Here is a 19,274-nt window from a genome sequence, read left to right on the forward strand (position 1 = left end):
CTGAACACAGATCTACAGCCAGGAGGGGCCAGCCAAGCGTGCCACAGTATCTGAATACACTCAGTCCAAACGGTGCCCACGGATGGAAGGCAGGGGCCCGCCTCTCTTCTGCTCTGCTATGGAAGCCAGGCAGGGATGCATGTGGCTGTGCAAATGTGCAAGTTGCACAGAGGTATAAAGAGTTCATTGGGCATCGTAATAATAATAGAGTTTATGTCTCCTGCTTCGCTCCGGTGTAAGTGCTTCATATATTTAACCTATTTAATCCTCACTAGAGTCCTGTGTGGTAGGGACTGCCATTCTTCCCGATCTGCAACAGAAGCAACACGCTCAGCCACCACAAGTCTTCACCGGTGTGCCTACCCACAGCAGCAGGACCACACCCCAAGCTTTCTACCCCACCCCCTCTAATGCTCCAGCACATCCTGTACTTTCTTCACATCCCAGCCCTTCTCATTGTCTTCTGAACATTCCAGATTCTTTCACATCGCTGAACCTCTCTGTTCATGATATTCACTTGGCTGGATTGTGTTGTTGTTGTTGTTGTTGTTTGTTTTTGTTTTTTCCCCTCCTTTTGTCCATACAGAAAACTTCTACTCATACTTCAAAACCCAGGTAATGTCACCCTTCCTGTGAAGCATGGCCACTCTTATGTCAAGGAGAATGCTTTTCTCCTTCCCTTCTGGTCCTATAGCAAGTTGTTTGCACTATGTTGTTAGAACCAGTTTTGTAAACAGTAGAAGTTTCTGGAGTAAGAATGGAGAGGCCAGGAAACTGGCATAAAGTACCAAGAATAAAGTACGCAGGGGCTTTCACTTCATCGTCTACTCACTAAAATCCGATGCCTACTGTGTGCTAGGCACCAGTCTAGATACCAGGGAACTAGGCAACAAGTAAGTAGACCCACAATGCACCATGAGGTGATATGTGCCCTGGGAAGAAACAAAAAAGGACAGAAGCCCAAGAGAGGGCCAGGAACATCGGCAGAACACTGCACGAAGAAGCAAGGCATCCTGGAGAGGAAGTCTCGCTCCACCAGGCAGCACAGGAGCCTGCAGTGAAACTGGGAAAGGCCTCATCTTAGCTTTCCAGGCAAGAACGGAGCCCAAAACACATGAGGCCTAGCTGCAGGCTCAGGCTCCAAACCTGGCCCCTGACCCAGCCTGGCCCTCCCCTCCCAGAGCTGACTCATACCTCTCCTGCCACCCCTGTGCTGGTGCTAGTACCAACCTCCTTTTCCTTCAGTTCCTGCCCCACCCACTCTACTCCCTCCACTGAACAGAGCCCTCACCTCTCTCCCCATAGGTCTTAAGTCTGCAGCCAGTGGCTTGCGCCACCATTGCTCCTCGCTCTTTGATTACCCCTGCCCTACAAAAACTAAAACCAAGACAACTTCTGCATAGGCCACAGGGCTACCCCTAGCCTTCCAGGACTGGGCCATAATCCTTGGAGATTGGACATGGGCCATGGCCTGCTTCTTTCCCTTATACCCTTATATCTGCCCCCTTCGCACCCCAAAGCCACTCTGCCTTTTCTGTCATTGGGACCATCAATGTCCTGGGATGGCCATGTCATTCCATCATCCGGCCACATCGTCTCTTACCTCCAGCATGGCCTAGACTGGTCCTCTATGCTCTTCTCCCTCTGCTCTCCACCTAGGGGACCCTCCAGACCCCACCCTGAACACCTGACCTCACCCCCGCTGCTCTGACTGCAGGCTTTCCAGCAGGGCTGGGCCAAGCTGGCTCAGGGGTCAGAGCAAGTGGCAATTCCCATCCTGGTTTTACACCTGGTGAGGTATGTTGCCAGCTAAAGGCTGGCTGTAGTGAGAACACAGAGACCTCAGAAGTCAGTAGAATTTGCAGATTAGCTACTGCACTGGAGCTCTCTGTACGCAGGGAGGCCACACTCTAGGCTGGCTAGCCTCAGTTCCTCCTTGGGCCAGCCTGGCTTAGCACAAGAGTCTTGACTAGGAGGAAGCATCCCAATCCTAGGCAAACTAGAAGATGGTTCACCCCACCTTTCACCCCTACTGAATGTCCCCTTGCTCTGTAAACTGCTCGCCCCTTCTCAGTGTGTGGAGGTGCTCCTCTACCCCATCCCAGATCCTGCACGCCCCTTCCCCAGGTTTCTCCTCATCTCTACCCTGACCCCATCTGCCTGAAGTGTTCTCCAAACCTTCCCATAACTCTCTTATTGCTGCGATTAGACAAACCAGGGGCAGTCATGGCTCCCTGGTCACCAGGCAGGTGTTAAAAATTATTAAAATCAGTTTTAAATTGTTGTTGGTGCTAATGATAAGCTCTTTTAAGTGTTTGGGAGCACTCCTCACCTTTTCCTATAAATAAGGAAAGGTTTGGGGCTGGGACAAGCTAACTTGTCAGTAGCTATTGGACCCACTCTCATTGCTGAGGCTATCTGTGAGCAAGAAAGATTGGTAGTCAAACAGCCATCCGGACTACCCTTAATGCCCCTGCCAGCAGTAATGAACACTCCATTGACACCTTGAATAGACCACAGCTGACTGCCCTGGCTCCTGAGCACACAGCTCCAGCCAGGGTTATTTCAGTTTGCACCAGGTCTCTTGCTGTCACAAGCCTCAGTGAACTCTAGATAACCCCATGACCATTCCTATCTTGACCAAGGGAGACTGTGCATCCTGGTGGTCGATCACTGTGACTAAAAGGTCCAAACACAAGGCTCAGTGACTGTGATTGGCACTAAGAGTCAAGCCTGTGATTGGTCCAGACAAATGGCTTTGATTGGCTGAAGCATTCCTTCTCCAGCTATATAAACAAGCTGCTGCGCTCACTCAGGGGTCCAGGGACCCTCTCCTGTGGACCTCCCTTGGGTTTGCAACATCACAGGCAATAAAAAGCCCAAGTGCTTTTCCTTGCCTACTTGCAGTAGCTCGGGCTATGCTGATAACACAAAGCAGCAGCAGACACGGTGGAAAGCTCAGAGTTCCATAGCGGCAGCGGCCACCATCACGACAAAGAACACAGCAGTGGCAGCTTGACAGTTGAAGAAGTCCCAGCGGCCCCGGAAAGGGTCTCAGTAGCTCTCACCTGGCATCTAATACCCAACACAGGTTTTCAAGTCTCAGCCAAGACTTCTGGGCCCAGTCTACTGGGAACCGCCACCTGACAGCTGAAGAGACAGCTGCAGCAGGCCGCTGGCAGCACCCACCGCCCATGCCTTCCCAGAATTCCCAGGGGGGCAGCTGTACACTCAAATCCATGCAGTGATGGAAGGTGAGGCTCCCCACCCAGTGCTGGGTGCCCCCGCCTATTGATCCCACCTGTGTCTGGTGCTCTTGCCCCTCCAAGGGCCTATTGGGTCCTAAGTGACACTTGGTACTCTGGCTCCCAAATGTAGTCCCAAGAGAGGCAGACACCCTCAAGTCATCCCCATAGGAGCTGCTGCGTTGATGGCACAAGCTGATGTCTCCCAGCCTATTCGATGCATATGTAGCCTGAGAAGGGCTGTGATTTGGACCAATCAAGGCCTTTTGTTTAGGTCAGTCGCAGCCAGAAAAGGCAGCTGAACCATTCCAAAGCAGCCAAGGCAGTACAGAGGGGAAGACAGGGCACTTAACTCAAGAAAGAGAAAAGGCCTCGAGGGTACAAAGAAAAGAGCCCATAAATCCTGGAAGCCAAAGACATGTCAAGTCCACGAGCCCAAGTGACTGTGATGCCAGGCTGAGAGCCACTGCAGAGCAGAGGACTCAGGATCCCAATACCAGAGACCTGAATAGGACTGCAACCCTAGGCGGCACCACTTGCTACCGCATCTGCCTGTCCACTGCCACCGACTGATTGCTGCCACCAAGCCCTGAGGGAAACAGAAGCAGAGAGATCACCTTCCAGCCTGTCTATGATTTCCATCCAGGGAGAGGAATAGAGCCCTCAACACAGGTGACTGGTAACAGTCACACATCTCTTTATTCAAGAGTGACTTAAAGAGACAACCATAGCCTCTTAGTAGCCAAATTCACAGGCGAATATGCCGCCCCAATCACTCTACCAAATGTCAAGCAGCATCGTGCCCTCTGGGTTAACCCCACTGCTACCCTCCACCCCAGGGTTCCCCAGTCCCCTGCTGTCCTACTGGGGCTACTACTTGTGGTATCTTTGGACCTTGTTTGGTTTCTGACAGTCTCACCATGTAACCCAGGCTGGCCTCGAACTTGCCATCCTCCTGCCTCAACCTTAGCTTCCTGAATACTGGAGTTATGGGTATGCCCCACCATGCATGGTTCCTGCGGGGTCCAGTGAACTCAGACCCTGTGTGTGAGTCATAGTAGAGCTCTGTCATCACTCCATTCCCACAGCTGTGGGGTAGACTCCCTTCCAGGCGGCTGCCCCTCACCTGCTTCAGAATCTGCCGGATCTTAATCAGAACCGAACCTACCACCTTCTATTGGTACCCTGACTTAGGTACTGAGTGTCAACTGCCCCCAGGAAGAATTTGGTTAGCACTTAAGGTTGGCCTTCCACCCACCACTCTCCATAGCCCCTAATAGAGAGGACCCGCCCTGCACAGTCGGCTTCCCTCCTGTCTCTCAGGGCTGGCCTCTCCTCTGTGCCCTGACCCAGGCTTAGCCTCTCCCTCTCAGATCATAGCAGGCTCCCAACCCCGCAGCCAGTCCCTGCCTCCAGCCTGTGTTACTCCTATCCATCTGCCACAACAACAGATCCACCCAAGCTATCTCTTCTTAAAGTCTTACCGCGGCTGCTTCCGGGATGAAGCCAACACACTGTGGCACACACCGAGACTCAACATTTCGCATCACTTCTTTGAGGCACACAGCAGCAATGAGGTGGAAAGGAAGAATAAGGGAGCCAGCACCCCTGAATTAGATAGCCTGAGTTCATACCCCCTAGTCCTTCACCAAGGAGGCTTACTGAGCTCTGCCAACAAAGCTTGAGCATGACAAGGGACAAACCAGACCACACACACACACACACACATACACACACACACACATACACACACACACACACACACACACACACACACATACACACACACACACACACCATGCCTGGTGGAGTCTGCAACACACTGTCTTTGTGAAAAACACAGCTAGTCAAATTGCATTCCCTACCCTCTCCCATCCAGGTGGCCAGTGTGTCACGACTGCGGGCTTGTCTCCGCTAAGGATGCATCTCTGCTGGAGCAGTTCCATCTTTTCCTGCCAAACGTCACCTAAGAGTTCCAAGGGCACCATGCCTCCTCCAGGAAGCCTGTCCTGCTGCCCATGCTGAGGTGAATATCCTCTTCCGTGTCCCCACGTCCCTTCCATGGGCTCTTCCATGCTCCACAGCACCATCTATTTCTCGGTTAAATTCAGGAATTTTTCCTTAGTGCTGAACACAGGGTCTGGCATAGAATCGGTTCCCCTACTGCCCTCACCCCTAAATAACCACAGAACAGATAAATGAATAAAGCCAGCAGCACAACCTGATGCCTTCTGGGCCACTGCCCTTCCCTAACCCTTCTAAAAAAAAAAAAAAAAAAAAAAAAAAAAAAAAAAAAAAACACTCAGAACACTAAAATCCCCCCAAAGGAAGGCAGTGGTCACTTCTGTTTTTGTCCTTGTGCCTGAGACTTCAGAAAACTCTGTTTAAGAAATGACTCATGGGGATCCACTTGGGGCAGTGGCTGAAGGGAGGCCAAGGCTGGAGCAGGGAAACAAAGGCCGTTAATTACAAAGCCAGTGGAATGAAACAGAGGTTCAAAAGTGCAGAGTTGGAGTCCGCGTTAGAAGAAGAGAAAGCCGGGCAAAGCCAGCAAGCTTTTCACAGTGTCTGGGGCTCCAGGGGAAAGGGCAGAGTAAATCAAACCTCTGACAGACGATCAATGGACATTCAATTAACAGTCACAATATTACTAATTTACACAAAATGTCTAAACAATACCCTTTCTTCCTTGGAGGAGACCTTGATTCAATGCCTCCCAGCTGTTGGGACAGTCCCTCCTAAAGCTGAAAGGCCAGGGGTGCCCTGATCCAAGGTAGGCCCAGGGACTCAGGCAGTCAGATGGTACAGAGCAGGCCTGGGACAGACCCAAGAGCCTACAAAGCTTAGTTAGGGCTTGGGAGGGAGGGAAAGAACAGCCAGACTGAAGTGCTGGCGGGTGGTAGGGGTGATGGGGGGGCGGGGACTAGGGAGGACCACCGACCACCAAGGATTCAAGGAGGCTACAGTCCGATGCAGCCCCTCATTCTGATGTCAACAGCCCAGGGGTTCCAATTGATGTCTTAGCACCATGGTTCTCAACCTGTAGGTCATGACCCCTAAGAGTGTAGCTGCCCCAGAGCTCCTCAATCTGGTACTCTCCAGCCCCCTGTACTCCCAGCATGGGCTCTGCTTTTTCAATGTTCCCGCATCATGGAACCTACAGAGCATTCTTAGTTTCCTGCGACCCTTGCTAGGTCTCTGAATTGCGGCATTCTCAGCGCTATGTGGCAGAGCCAGGTCTGCCCTATAAGCCAGTCGTGGCAAAATAGAGGAGCTTTTTGGAGCACGGGGACAGACATAGCAGGAAACAGCTTCTCGAATTAAGGATTTTAAGCACAGATGTCTGAAATAGATATTCGGCAGCTATTCACCCAGACAACAGCCACCTCCTCAGCTGCGGATACGCAGCCGCCATTGGCAAATATGCTTTCCAGCAAATTCTGCCCTGCAAATGAACTACTCCCCATTCTACACATAGGGGAGCTGCTCCCCAAAGAAGCTATGGCAGATTCTGCAACAGCCAGGTCCCCTGCCTCTCTGTTCACGAAACATCTTTCCCCTGGCTCCTCTCCCCACCAGCTATCCACGGATTCATTTACTCACCATTATTTTTAAAACTCAAATTTTATTCGCAGTGGAGCACCAGTAATAAATACTAATACTCTGTTTGCACTTGAATTAGCCTGCATGTCTGGGGAAAGACATAGCTATTTGTCAAAGGCAGACATCCCACCCCACCTGCACCTTGGTGGTCAGAACACAGGCCCTTTCAAGGTCAGACTCTTAGGTGCATAGCAAAGATGAGGTATGGAGAGCTCTGAGGACTCACACGTAGTTTTTCCTGGTTCCCAAGCAGGGCACTGAGCTACCAGGAAGGACAGGCAACATTAGGGAAAGCTCCATAACCTGGGTCCCACAAACCTAGTCCTGGCCTCTGAGCTAATGCCCAATACGGAATCTAAACAGGGAGCGGGCAGTTGGAGTGCAGTGTGCCAAGCGCTCCAAGGGCAGTGGGCTGTTTCTGGAAAGGGACTAGAACCGGATGTCGGAAGAGCATCAGGAAAGGATGCATCATAGGAATGCCAGAGGAGGAGGGGAGGTGAGCGGAGGGATCCCAAGTTGGGTGAACAGCCAGTGAAAGAATCCTGTCAGCAACCCAAGCCTATACTGGGAACCAGAGTCAGCACTGCAGATGGGTTCTTGCCCAACGATGGGACCTCTCCACAAGAGGGTTATGCCCTCAGCCAGCCTCCGGCCAAACAAAAGTGACACGCTGAAGTTAAGCCTATGACATAGAGCACCATAAACAAGCAAGACCCCTAGTCACACAGCATGTATGTTCCTGCTGAGGACTAGGGTCTGAGACCCCATGAACGGAGGAGCAAATAGGGGCAGGCCTCTCTAACAAGGTACAAGTGTGGCTCCCTTAGCTGCGACAGGAAGACCCTCCTCCAGCATCAGGTCCCCTTTTCCCAACTGCACAGGGACCTTGAATAACAATGCAGTTTCACTTGCTTGTTTTACTAGTTGCTTATAAACAAAGATACAATGCCACCTCTCCCCAGACAAGGCCACCCATCAAGGGTGCCTTTGTATGAGTGTAAGAAAGGTAGGTAGCATCCGACTTCCCCACCATCTCCAAGTGATCAGCTAGGTGTCTAAGAAGCTGTAAATCCCCAGCAGAGCTCTGGGGAGGCAGTGAGGAAACCCACACTGCTTCCCGCTGCCCCCCTCCTCTGCTGGGATAAACACTGCGAGTCTTGCTCCCTCACCAGGTGAAATTTGGCTAGAGGGTTGCAGTTGAGCGACTTTAATGTGCCTACAGCCTCTTCCAGCCCTTTCCCCTCCCCAGCTCCAGAGCCCCGCCCTGCCCTCCCTCCTCCCCCTCCCACCCCCCACTGTCCCTCCTGGCCCCTGCTTCTCATGTCTTCCACTCTGGAAGCATCTCCAGATTGGGAGCAACTCAGGCTATGCCACGCTTTCCACGAAAGCTGTAGCTGTGCGTGCGCACAGGACCTGCCGTCAGAACTCTGAAGATAACACTGGAGTGGGGACAAACACCAAGCAAGGGGTCAAGGGGCTGCTGCATGGCCAGCTGTCCTGCAGACTCCCCTGAGCCGGGGGTGGGGGTGGGGGGTGGGGGTGGGGGATGTGGGGGGGGTGGCGCCAGCTCTCTTGGGCAGCCAACCCTCTGCTGCCAGCTGGCTAGGTGACTTTCAGCAAACACCATGCGCCTCGGTTACCCTGCTTGTGAACGTAGGTTGTTGCAGGATGGAAGAAGAAAATGCCTGTGACCCCACGGCATAAGACGTTCAACAGGTACCACCCAGTGTTTCTATTCATATCCTCTCACGTCTCTTCTGGAGTATTCTGTCAAATGGCCAGACTTTAGCAGTAAGGCCCTGGCCATTATGTTCATTAGAAGCACTTAAGTCTCAAAATTTGAAACTAAAGTAGAAGGCAGGGGCCGGAAAGCCACCTAAGTGTCAAACCAGCTAATGAGTGCTCATGTGAGCCAGGCCCTGATCACAAAATGGAGTGTGGCCAGCGTTCCAGGTGCTCCTGAGGCCCCTCCCCCCAAGCATTAGCTTCTATTACCATACTTTGATGCTTATATGGATAGAATCCCACTAAACACACTGAATGAACTTTATGATTTAAGGAGCCTTGTGCATTGCAGACCCTGTCGTCATCTTTGTCCCTCCCTTTAGATGTACCTACTGGCTTATCCTAGGCTGCAAAGTAAGCAAAGTGACTCTCACGCCGGCTGTCCAGGCCTCTCCTGTCTCCTCACTCTTACACCAGACAGCTTCCTAGAAACCAAGCCAGCCGCTCCCTAGGAAGCTAAATCCTGCCTTCCTTCCCACAGATCTGCTTGCTTCTGGAAGTTCCTTTAGAAATGGATAGAATCTAGCCAATTTAGATCAGCCGGCCCTGCCCTGCCCGTCTGGACAGCACAGCCTACCTGTGCTCGGGTCTGAGGACTGTTTCTCTTATCTGGGTGGACCTATACACACCCTATGGTGTCTTCTCCACAGGCTGGCTAGCTGTTCGGTTCTGCAGGGGGAGGGAGGGAACACTGTATTCAGTTAGGCAGTAGCAGGACTGTGGCCTCTCTCCTTTCATGAAAAGTCATAATGGGACTAAGTCTAAGGAAAGGCACGAGGCCAAATGATCCGGGGAAACAGGGGAGCCTTATGGAATGCTGGTTCTCCAAGTCAGGGGAGCTATTTCCCCTCTCCGAGCCTCAGTTTCCCCATGTAGAGAAGAAACAAAGCATTGCGTTCTGGGAGCAGGTCAGTTATCACAAGTAGAACTCTGCTCACCCGCAGAGCTCACTTGAGACCGCAGCCTTCCCTCAAGCCCTTCCTGCAGGCACCTATGTCAATCAGCTTACACGGGTGAAGGAGGGAAACCTGCTCATAGCCCAGAGTGCTGCCAGGAGCAGGAGCCAGTGTCTACAGGCAAGTCCATGGTTCAGGCCCAGTGGGCTCAGGACAAGGTGATAAAAGAACAGTAGACTAGAAGTCTTCCTAGACGCATGTGCCTCTTGTTCCCACACTGATGGGTCTTTTCCTGTTCCTCAGGTGCCCAGTCCATACACTGCCAATGACCTTCATATAACCTCGTGGACTCCATAGTCAGTGAGCTGGCATGCGCATGCGCATCACACCAGTCACGTATACTAACACCCCTAGATCTGGCTTCTGTTCCCAGAGCCTACTCCCAATTCATGGGAGCTGTGTACCCCACCCTCATCTGCGATCACAGCTGTCATCCCATACGCCCCACTACAAACTACCATCCAGTCCCTCCTCACAGACTCCCTGGTGCCAGGATCAGTTAAGGCAAGATCCAGGCAGCCCTGGGATTACCCATATACTGGTCTATCTCACTATAAGGCTACCCTGACCTGAGAATGCCCATGCCATGCAAGATGAGAAAGGCGTTTTGAGATTTACACAGTGGACTCTCAACCCCACACATCTGTATGCTGAAGCTCACCTGGGCACCCCCAGGCTCTCTGATAGTCCAGAGTCCTAGGCTAGGGATCGTCAAATGAAGCCACTCACTCGCTGACTGCTGTACACTGACCGCCTGCTCTCTGCTGGCACTGCCCTTACTGTTAATGATACAGTACTGAGAGTACCCCACATCTACAGGGCCAACAGGTGACCTGAGGTCCTCCCTAAAGCATCCAAGCACTGCCTGGCCTCCCCTTGCCACCTCCCACCTGGCTATGCCCAGGTAAAGATGTTACTACAGTTCCTGAACTCCTGGGGGCGCTGTAGGCTCCAATATACACACAGAGAGGCCCTGGCCAGGGTGGCAGTGCAGTTCAGCTGCATGACCTTGTACAAGAGCCCAAAGGAGGACTAACAGTGACAGTGTGAGGTTGCTGGTAAGGACAAACCCACAGTAACATTTCAGAAGTAGGAACAAGAAAAATAGCGGGAAAACTGACCCAAAATACAAAACAAAAGGTCAGCTCTGCCCCCGCCCCCTCGTGCCTGAGGTCAAGCTCTGCACAGCTGAGGAGAGACGAGAGCCCACCAGGGGCACTGGCTGATCTCCCTTCCCGATGGTCCAAATGCTGTTTATATGCATGCACCCCACCCGGCAGAGGTGCTCCAGCCAATAAATATACTTGGACTCCGGCAGCATCTTCTTTTTTCTGCAGCAAGATGGGTGGTATTGTTTCAGTTCAAATAGACTGGTGAGCTTTCTCCCCCAGTTGCCCCACTCCATGCTCTGAGGTTGGGGCCCTTTTGGGCGGGCTGTGTGCAGCATCACCTAATTACCAAGAAGCTCCCAAAGTAGTGGTCCTTCTGTCCCCAAGGCTTCAGGCCCAACCAGACACCTAGAAAATTTGGCAGATACCAGGACACATTTTGTAGGACCCAGCCTTGGAGCGTACCTGCCTGTCCCCACCATGTGCCCATAAACTTATAGCCATAAGCGGATGCATGGCATCCTTGGCCTTGAGGGACCAGGGATCAAGCAAACTGTCGACTCCACCAAGTAAGTAGCATCCCTTCGGTGTGTTTCAGCCTTCGTACTCCTCTCACGCACTGTCACCTTTCTAGCCAAGGGGTTTCAGTCTAAAGCAAAGAGCCCTGGAGCCCGGAAGGAGGATGAAATAAAACGCTGGCTTTCTTTCTTGCATACTGGGAATCTTCACACCCCAGTGGGTTCCCACGGAGTGGGGCAGAATGAGAATGCAAACAACAAAGACTTGGTTGAGCATAAGGTAAAAACTTAGTAAATTTAGAAATCATTTGCACTGGCTGAACACCCACAGTATGTTAGGCAGTTGGAGTGAGGACCTGTCGCATCTTCCATATTTACAAGCAAGGGATCATGGCCTCCTGAACACCAGAAGCTTGGTCTTACACTCTCTATCTGACCTGTCCTCTGTCTCTAATCACCACTAGGTGTCACCTGGGGCAAGCGATGAACTTATGGGTCTCCTCCTCATAGTAAGGAGCACAGCAGAGCCTGCTTCCCAGGAGCGGGAGGCCAGCTCAGGACACACTGTGCACACAGAGCAGCACCCAAAACACATGGGCGCTTGAAGCTGCCTCTCAGAAAACGAAGAAGGGGCCGAGAGTGGATAGGCATCCCCAGGAACACAACCTCAAGATATTCCAGGAAGTAGATCCTGGGATCTGTTTAACCTCCTGGCTTTCGGGTTTTCCCAGCAGTCAAACAAGTGTCACCGCCGGGAAAATGCTGCCTTACTCTGCATAAGATTCTTGGCCTTTTGAGGAGCAGGGGTTTCTGAGGACAATTGTCTCACCCTTTGGACAGATGGCAGGTGACCTTTCATCTCTGCCTCAGACAGAGACTAGACCCAGGGCAAGAGTCCTAACCCTGACCCCGATTACCCTCAAATGGTGGCGAGGTCTCCTGCTAGTTGTCAGCATATGAAACAGTGATGGTTCCTACCAGGCCTTCTGACTCAGGACTGTCATGGCTCTGCTGGCAGCTTAGACATGTGGCGCCTTCAATCCTAGGGCCCTCCTTTCTCAGTCTCTTTCTTAGTCTAAATCCAATCTAGTTGATTTAAAAAAAAAAAATAAGTGAAGGAGCTGGGCATGGTGGTGCAGGTCTCGAATCCCAGCAGTCAGGAGGCAGTGGCAGGTGGATCTCTGTGAGTTCGAGGCCAGCCTGGTCTACAGAGAGAGTTCCAGGACAACCAGGGCTGTTATACAGAAAAACACTGTCTGGGAAAAAAAATAAATATATAAAATAAAAAAATAAATGAAGGGAGGAAGAAAGGACAGACAGACAGATTCCACCACCTTCCCAAAGAGCAGTGCAAGTCATCCTTTTAACAACCTTCCTAGAGACACTGTACTCTACAGAGGTCACCAATGGGGCGCAACCCCAACAGGGGTCACATATCAGCTATCCTGACTATATCACATATTTGCATTATGATTCATAACAGTAGCGAAATTACAGTTATGAAGTAGCAACAAAATAATTTTATGGCGGGTGGGTGTGGATGTGTGTCACCACAACATGAGGAACTGTATTACAGGGTCGCAGCGTTAGGAAGCTTGAGACCCACTCACTACAGTCTTGGCAAGCTCTGAAATAAAAGCATAACCACCCTACTAATGTGAACAAAGGTAGCCACTGCTGGGTGGCCCCCTCACCTGCTGAGACTCCAGAGGCCACTTCAGAGCCGACTCAGCCTCTGTCCCCCCTAACTCCCCGTTCTGAATCTGAAAGAGAGTGAAGTGTGGTTAGCTACAGTGCCAACCACTGTTCTGCCAAGCCTTGAGGGGGTAAGGGAGGCATGCAGGCTTCTTGACCCCAGGAGAGCCAGCAGAGAGTTGCCCTCCCTTCAGCACTGGAGCCTCCTAGCTGCAACACCAGGAGAGAGGGTTCAATCGAGTTCTCTGCCGGGCTGTGCCGCCATCTTCCCATCATCTGAAACTTTTCTTTTTTTATTAAGTGTGCCCTGCAGCCGGCCTCTCACTTACACATCTTAACCTCCTCTGGGCTATTGATTTCTCATTCTATTAAATCCTCCTCTTTAACTCCAGCCCTTAAACTCCTATTCTAAACATGTATTTACTGCTAGCCACCTAGTCTCGGGACAGCACAAGGACTCCCCAGTCCTGAGAGGTGGGCTTCTTCTTAACTCCCCTCACCCCCAAGGCTGTGAGGAAGGATCCCTACTGGCCCCTAGCAATCCTACTCCTCCTAAGATGCTCTGGGTGACTCACCAGCTTCCTGGTCAGTCTCTACAGAATCAAAACAGCAGGAGGTATCCTAACCACAATCTAAGGGACAGTATCATAACCAATTGGCTATCCTTCTCCCACTGATAAAACTGCTCCTTGAGCTACAGATGAGGAGGGGACCAGCCACCGAGGAGGAGATGGGACCTACTTACTAGGCTCACAACGACTCTGTGGACTTCTCACAGGCTTTCTAGTTTGGACACAGCCTCAGAGGCCTGACAGCTTGGGGACCTGGCAATCCTTGCAGACTGTTGTGACTGTTGCCTGCACAAACGGGACCCTATGGCTGGACACACATAAGAAGAGCTGGTCACAAAATCAGGAAGTGTAGGACTGTCCCCCTACAGACTTGGGGTGCCACAGCCTATGCATTTTTTTTTCCTCAGTGGCAAACACCACATCAGCCTGAGTGGAAGCCCCTTAAGTGGGACAAATACTTACTTGCACCTACTCTGTCACGCTTAGGGAAATCTCAATCAGCAAAGAAGATATAGTGCTTCCTGTCCACTCAGACAGAAACTCCACTGGTCTCCAGGAAGTGACAGACACTGAGATGAGCTAGCACTGGACAGTGTCATGAGCTAACACCGGTGCAGGCGTCATGAAGGCGAGCAGCAGAGTTGGCAGGAGGATGGGAGGTGAAATCTCAGCATCAAACCTGCTACATGACAGTTCCCTGGCAGCACATGGCCGAGGCTCCTCCGCTCTGCCCATGACTGCTCAGTTGCTTACTATCCAGGAACTTCCTGGGCTACCCAACCCAGTCCCCAAATGCTCCACACAGTCTGGCTTTCTTATTCCTAAAAGTTTGCATCACCCTTCCCTCTGGATTCCTGGGCTAGAAATCCCGTTATCCCAGCAGTTCCCGCTCCTTCATCTGCTGTTACCAATCTGTCCGCACATTCTGCTGTGGCTTGGAAATGTCATTCAAGTTCCCCCTTCTCATTGGCATCACCCCCCCCCACGCCCGCTTAGCCTTCAACCCCTCTTTCAACATAAGACTTGTCTGCCCAAGAACTTTCAACAACTCCCCCGAGCCTGCTGCAGCTAGCTGCCTGAGTCCCTTTTTTTTTTTTTTTTTTTTTTTTTTTTTTTTTTTTTTTTTTTTTCCCTTCCATGTTCAAGGACTTCAGTTAAGTCTGCTCTTCTCCAACAGAACCCTTGGGGCAGACATGTCATTTTGACCTGCCCTATCCAGTCTGCCCACTCACCCTGCACCCTCTCCCCTTGCTCTGCCTGCACCTCTTGCACCACTCACTCTCCTTCCTTATCCCTGAGCCCCCTGCCGGCTCCAGCCTGCACACATCTTCACACAGCTTCGCACATCCATCCACACAGACACGCTAACAATCAAGGGGTCATTTTCAGCCAGAACAGCTGCATGGAATGCTTTCCACCCAAATCCATTATGGGTGGAAAGAAGAGTGGATGGGTCCCTGCCCTGAGCTAAGGGGCTTCGTGAGTACCCCGGGCTCCAGATAAGTGAATGGAGGTGTCCAGCTATTCCTGCTTTTGAAAGCAAATGCTGCCCATGTGTAGGGAGGAAGCTGGAATCCGAAGATACCACTGGTTCATGTCACAGGACAGAGTATAGGACAGTTTCAAGACCCCGGGGATCTCAGTTCTTGTTTGTAAAGGCCCAAATGTTAATGTCTAATTCACTGGGCAGCTGGGGGGCAGGGGTTGAGGGAAACTAGCGGAGTTCTCAGCCAATATAATATCAAATTGATTCTTTCCTTCCCATACTTTAGCCAGCCTGGTTCTGTGTATAGTACTGTTTTTTGTTTTGGATTTGCTCAACATAAGGTGTCATCTACTTCACGTAACAAAATGGTATAGTTGAGTGACATCCAGCTCTTACATCCCCTCTATGATAAGAGCCAGGCTACAGAGCCTGAAGGCCAGTGGTGCTCTGCAAGAGGACCACCTGGTCAGGCAAAGGCTTTGCCTCTCCATTCTCAACACCAGGCAGGACTAGCAGTAGCTGATCAAGCCCACGGACAGAAAGAGGAGGAGGGGCAACATAGGGAGTACATCCTGGATGCCCACCTGAGCTGACATTTGCTCACAACAAATCCCATGCCCCCGTGTCCTCACATCCCGTGGTGTCGGCCTTTCGAAGCAGAGCCTGTCCTGGTTTTACAGGTGAGGAGAGTGCGGCTCGGAGAAGGTAGGTAGCTCAGCCAAGGTCAAGCAGGGAATGATGAGGGAGAGAAACTGAGGTACATCTCCAGTTAGCAGCTGGAGCTTCCGCCCCTCCACGCTGTGAAGGCTCTAGGCATGCCATGAGGGCTGCTCAGGAGGTTGTACAGGGCAGAAAGGAGGATGGGTGCGGATGAGACACAGATGTGCCTGTGCAGTTCACTCCTGAGGCCACAGCATGACATAATGCCGGAACCCACAAACAAGGGGCCTTCAGTTCCTAGCAAGGATCTCTGCTCTGTATCCTGTAGCCCATGGGTGCTGAGAGCTCCTGAGGCAAGACAATCTGTGAGATCCCACTTTGGAAGTCAAAGTGGTTAGCTACACTGAAGATGGAGAGACTAGAAGAAGAAGAAGAGGAAGAAGAAGAAGAAGAAGAAGAAGAAGAAGAAGAAGAAGAAGAAGAAAAAGAAAAAGAAGAAGGAGAAGAAGAAGAAGAAGAAGAAGAAAAAGAAAAAGAAGAAGGAGAAGAAAGAGCATAAGTTGGGAGGGCGTTTCTTGGTAGCTCAGAGTATGGGGGCAAGTGTCGCTCTCTGAGTCCCGATTCCTGTAGGTCAATCAATATGACTCTTGATGGCAGTCACAAGCAAATGCTACTAAGAATGAAGCGGGCCTCCTGTGCAGCCTTCAGAGGCCCACAGAAGTCTGTCACGCAGAAGGGATGAGCACTCTGCAGCAGGCCACGCTTACTCTCTGCCCAGGCACAGAGCATAGCTACCCTCCTCACCAACTGCTCTAGCCTCCTTGGGGAGGGGGGCTTGCTGTTTCACCCAGGCCTGCCCACCCTTCTTCCTAACTCCCCAGGGAGCAGCCGCATCTCCTAGAGAAGCCACTTCCCTCTCCCTTGTGAAAGTTCCCTCTGTGTTCTAAGGGGACCCAAACTGAAAAGTGATAGCTTTGGAAGAAACTTTCAGAGCTGGGAAAGCCTCAGTTAATGATTGAGATGTCTAAAGGAGAAGGGGGTTAAAACACAAAAACTCTACTCCCCCCATCCCCCCAAAACTCTACTACCCCCCTGCTCCTCCCCCCTCTGCTGGAACCCACCCTGCCTCCAGGTCTCAAATGACAGGTCCAGGAAAACGGGGTGGAGCTGGAGAGAGACACAAGGTTGGTGGACAAGCCCAGGCCACAAGAAATGAACATAATCTGGCAAATTAAACAAACCCAGACACTGTACCGTGTGCATATTAGATTAACTCTCTAAAGGGTCACGACCTTGAGGAACACATCCAGCCAGTGAGGAAAATAATAAACCTGATTGACGATGAAAGCCTGAGCCTCTGCCTCCGCAAATAAAGCCAGCCTCAGGGTGCCCAGTGGAGTTCCAGGGCCTTTCTTCCCGGGCAGGGGCTGGAACACTGCCTACCTCTCTAGCCCCTTGCCACTACTAGGACATTCCAGAACTACAGCAAGACAGGATTGCTCCCTTCCCAAGCCACACCCCTGCCGCGCGTTCTGCCCCAGGGGATGCAAGGCTCGCTTTTCCAGGCGCTCCTGGAAGGGACACTACCACCAAAGGACCCATGGGAGCCAAAAAGAAGGGAGTTCTCTTTGTCCCTGGCACGGCACAATCCTCTTGGCCAGTCCTCAGCCCTTCTGCTCTGGTCTTAAGAGATACCTACTTGCCAAGCACAGTGGCCAGGCCCAGCCAGAGTTCCCCTCCTCTTTCCAGACAACCCAGGCCCCTGGGAGACATGCCCAGAAGAGCCACTGGAGGGAGGCAGGGAGGTGGCACCGCGTGGCATCACCAGACAACAGCACCAGGAGGAAGATGGCAGCATCAAGTACAGATGCCAAGAGCCATACAGCCCAAGGTCCAGGCGGGGACCAGCTCAGTCAGCATAGCCTGGCCACTGCCAGGCAACCTGGCCAGAGGGCCTTGTCTATCCCTTCGGTCGCGCCTCCCCCCCACCCCAAAGCCCTCGGCCAACTCTCCCCAGGCTCCACCTCCTCCCTCACTTTCCTCGGCTCCAGGGAGCCAGGGGAGGGAGGCACAGGTGCTCTTGGCGCCTCTATGGAAGCCCCAGTCCCAGCCGTCACCAGGGGGCCTTCCACCCCCAGCCAGGTTGGAGCCACTCTGGCTCTGAGGGGTCCTCACTGAAGAACGTCTCCTGAGCTCCCCTCCCCCTCCACCTAGCCCCTTCCCCCTCCAGCGCCCAATGCAGGTCTCCAGAGTTTTCCCCTCACTTCTCACTCGGGTGAAGTAGGGTGGGATGGCTAAGAGGCCCATCAGTCGCAAGAAGGAGGGTCATTTCTGATAGGACGCTGGCTTGGCCCGAAGCAAGACGGCGTGCAGGGTTGGGGGTGTGGTGGTGGCCGGAGTCCAGGGCCGGAGCAGGGGCGGTCAGGACAGACAGCAAAGAGGGAAGGGGGAAGGGGGGGTCAGGAGCTGGGCTGGTCTGACAGGGGACTGTGGCAGGGAAGAGCGGCCCGCAGGAGAAGCCGAGGGTGACGAGGCTGGGTAGAATCGCCAGTGTCGGGAAGGGGCCGTCATCCCTGCAGGGGGCAGAGGCTGGGCTGGGAGTTAGACTAGGAAGAGGGAGGATCACAGCGGGAGGATCGGTGCTGAGGAGAGGATGCGCAGGGGGAAAGCAGGCGGGGATGGAGACTAGAGGAAGTCCGGGGCAAGGTGGCAGGGGCTCGGCAGAGCATTGGGGGACGCAGGCTTTGGAGTGCAAGGGACTCGGAGGCTGGAGGCGGGAGCGGGGCCAGGCAGGGTGCGGGCCGCGGCCCGGAGGGAGCTAACGGCGGACACATCAGAAGTCGGGGTGCGGCGCAGCCCCGGGGGGGCGCGGGGACAGCGCAGGGCGCGGGCCGGGGGCGGCGCGGGGGCCGCTGCCCTTACCTGGGCTGCTCCGCACTCTGGGCGCCGAGCCGGGGACCCGACGCTGCTCGGCCGACGGCCTGGCTGTTGTTTTCCTTTTTTTTTTTTTTTTTTTTTTTTTTTCTCTTCCGCTGCAGCGGCGGCGGCTCCAGCTCGATCCGCCAGCAGCCGAAGGCAGAGTCTGTGTCCGGCTGCGAGCGAGCCGGGAGCGGGCAGCGCGGGAGGCGCGCAGAGAGGCGCTGGGGCGCCGCCCGGCGGGCAGCGAGGGAACTGCGGCGGCCCTGCAAGCGGCCGGCCGGGGAGGGGGCGTCCCTTTGGGGCCCGTGGCCACCGGTGTCTCCACTTACTTGGAGGGGCCTTTAGCTGGGAACCCAGGCCTAGGTACCTGGGCGGCGGAGCGGCGAGAGCCCGAGCAGCCCGAGCCAAACTTGCAGCCTCCCCCGTCTGGCCGAGCGGGAGACGACCTCTGGGTGGGCGCTGCAGAGGACTGACTCCTAGTGGGGAGCCAGGACGCACTCCACATTCCGGCGCCTAGGGCCAGGCCGCCCCGGCCCAGAGGCGTTATTAGCCTGGCCCGCTTCGGCGGGCGAAGGGCGACTCCTGGTGGCGTTTTAGGAACTAGAGCGAGGCATGAGGTGTCAAGACCGCGGCCTCCGTGGTGGAGGTGGAAATTGACCACAATGCTTTCAGAGGCGGAAGAACCACAGCTCACGTTAGGTAGTCCACTGGTTTATGCATATAGAC

At 53.2% G+C, this 19,274-nt stretch overlaps 1 protein-coding gene across 2 annotated transcripts in view; it reads right to left on the minus strand.

The window, feature by feature from the left end:
* Grik4 (glutamate ionotropic receptor kainate type subunit 4) overlaps positions 1 to 18,676 on the minus strand; it is a 428,100-nt gene extending 409,424 nt beyond the window's left edge. For both annotated transcript variants that reach the window (XM_051156249.1, XM_051156245.1), the window contains exon 1: positions 18,552 to 18,676. The gene's annotated coding sequence lies outside the window, so the exon portion shown is untranslated. The remainder of the gene's footprint in view (positions 1 to 18,551) is intronic.
* Positions 18,677 to 19,274: the final 598 nt, after the last annotated feature.

This window comes from Acomys russatus, chromosome 14, assembly GCF_903995435.1.
Source record: "Acomys russatus chromosome 14, mAcoRus1.1, whole genome shotgun sequence".
NCBI lineage: Eukaryota > Metazoa > Chordata > Mammalia > Rodentia > Muridae > Acomys > Acomys russatus.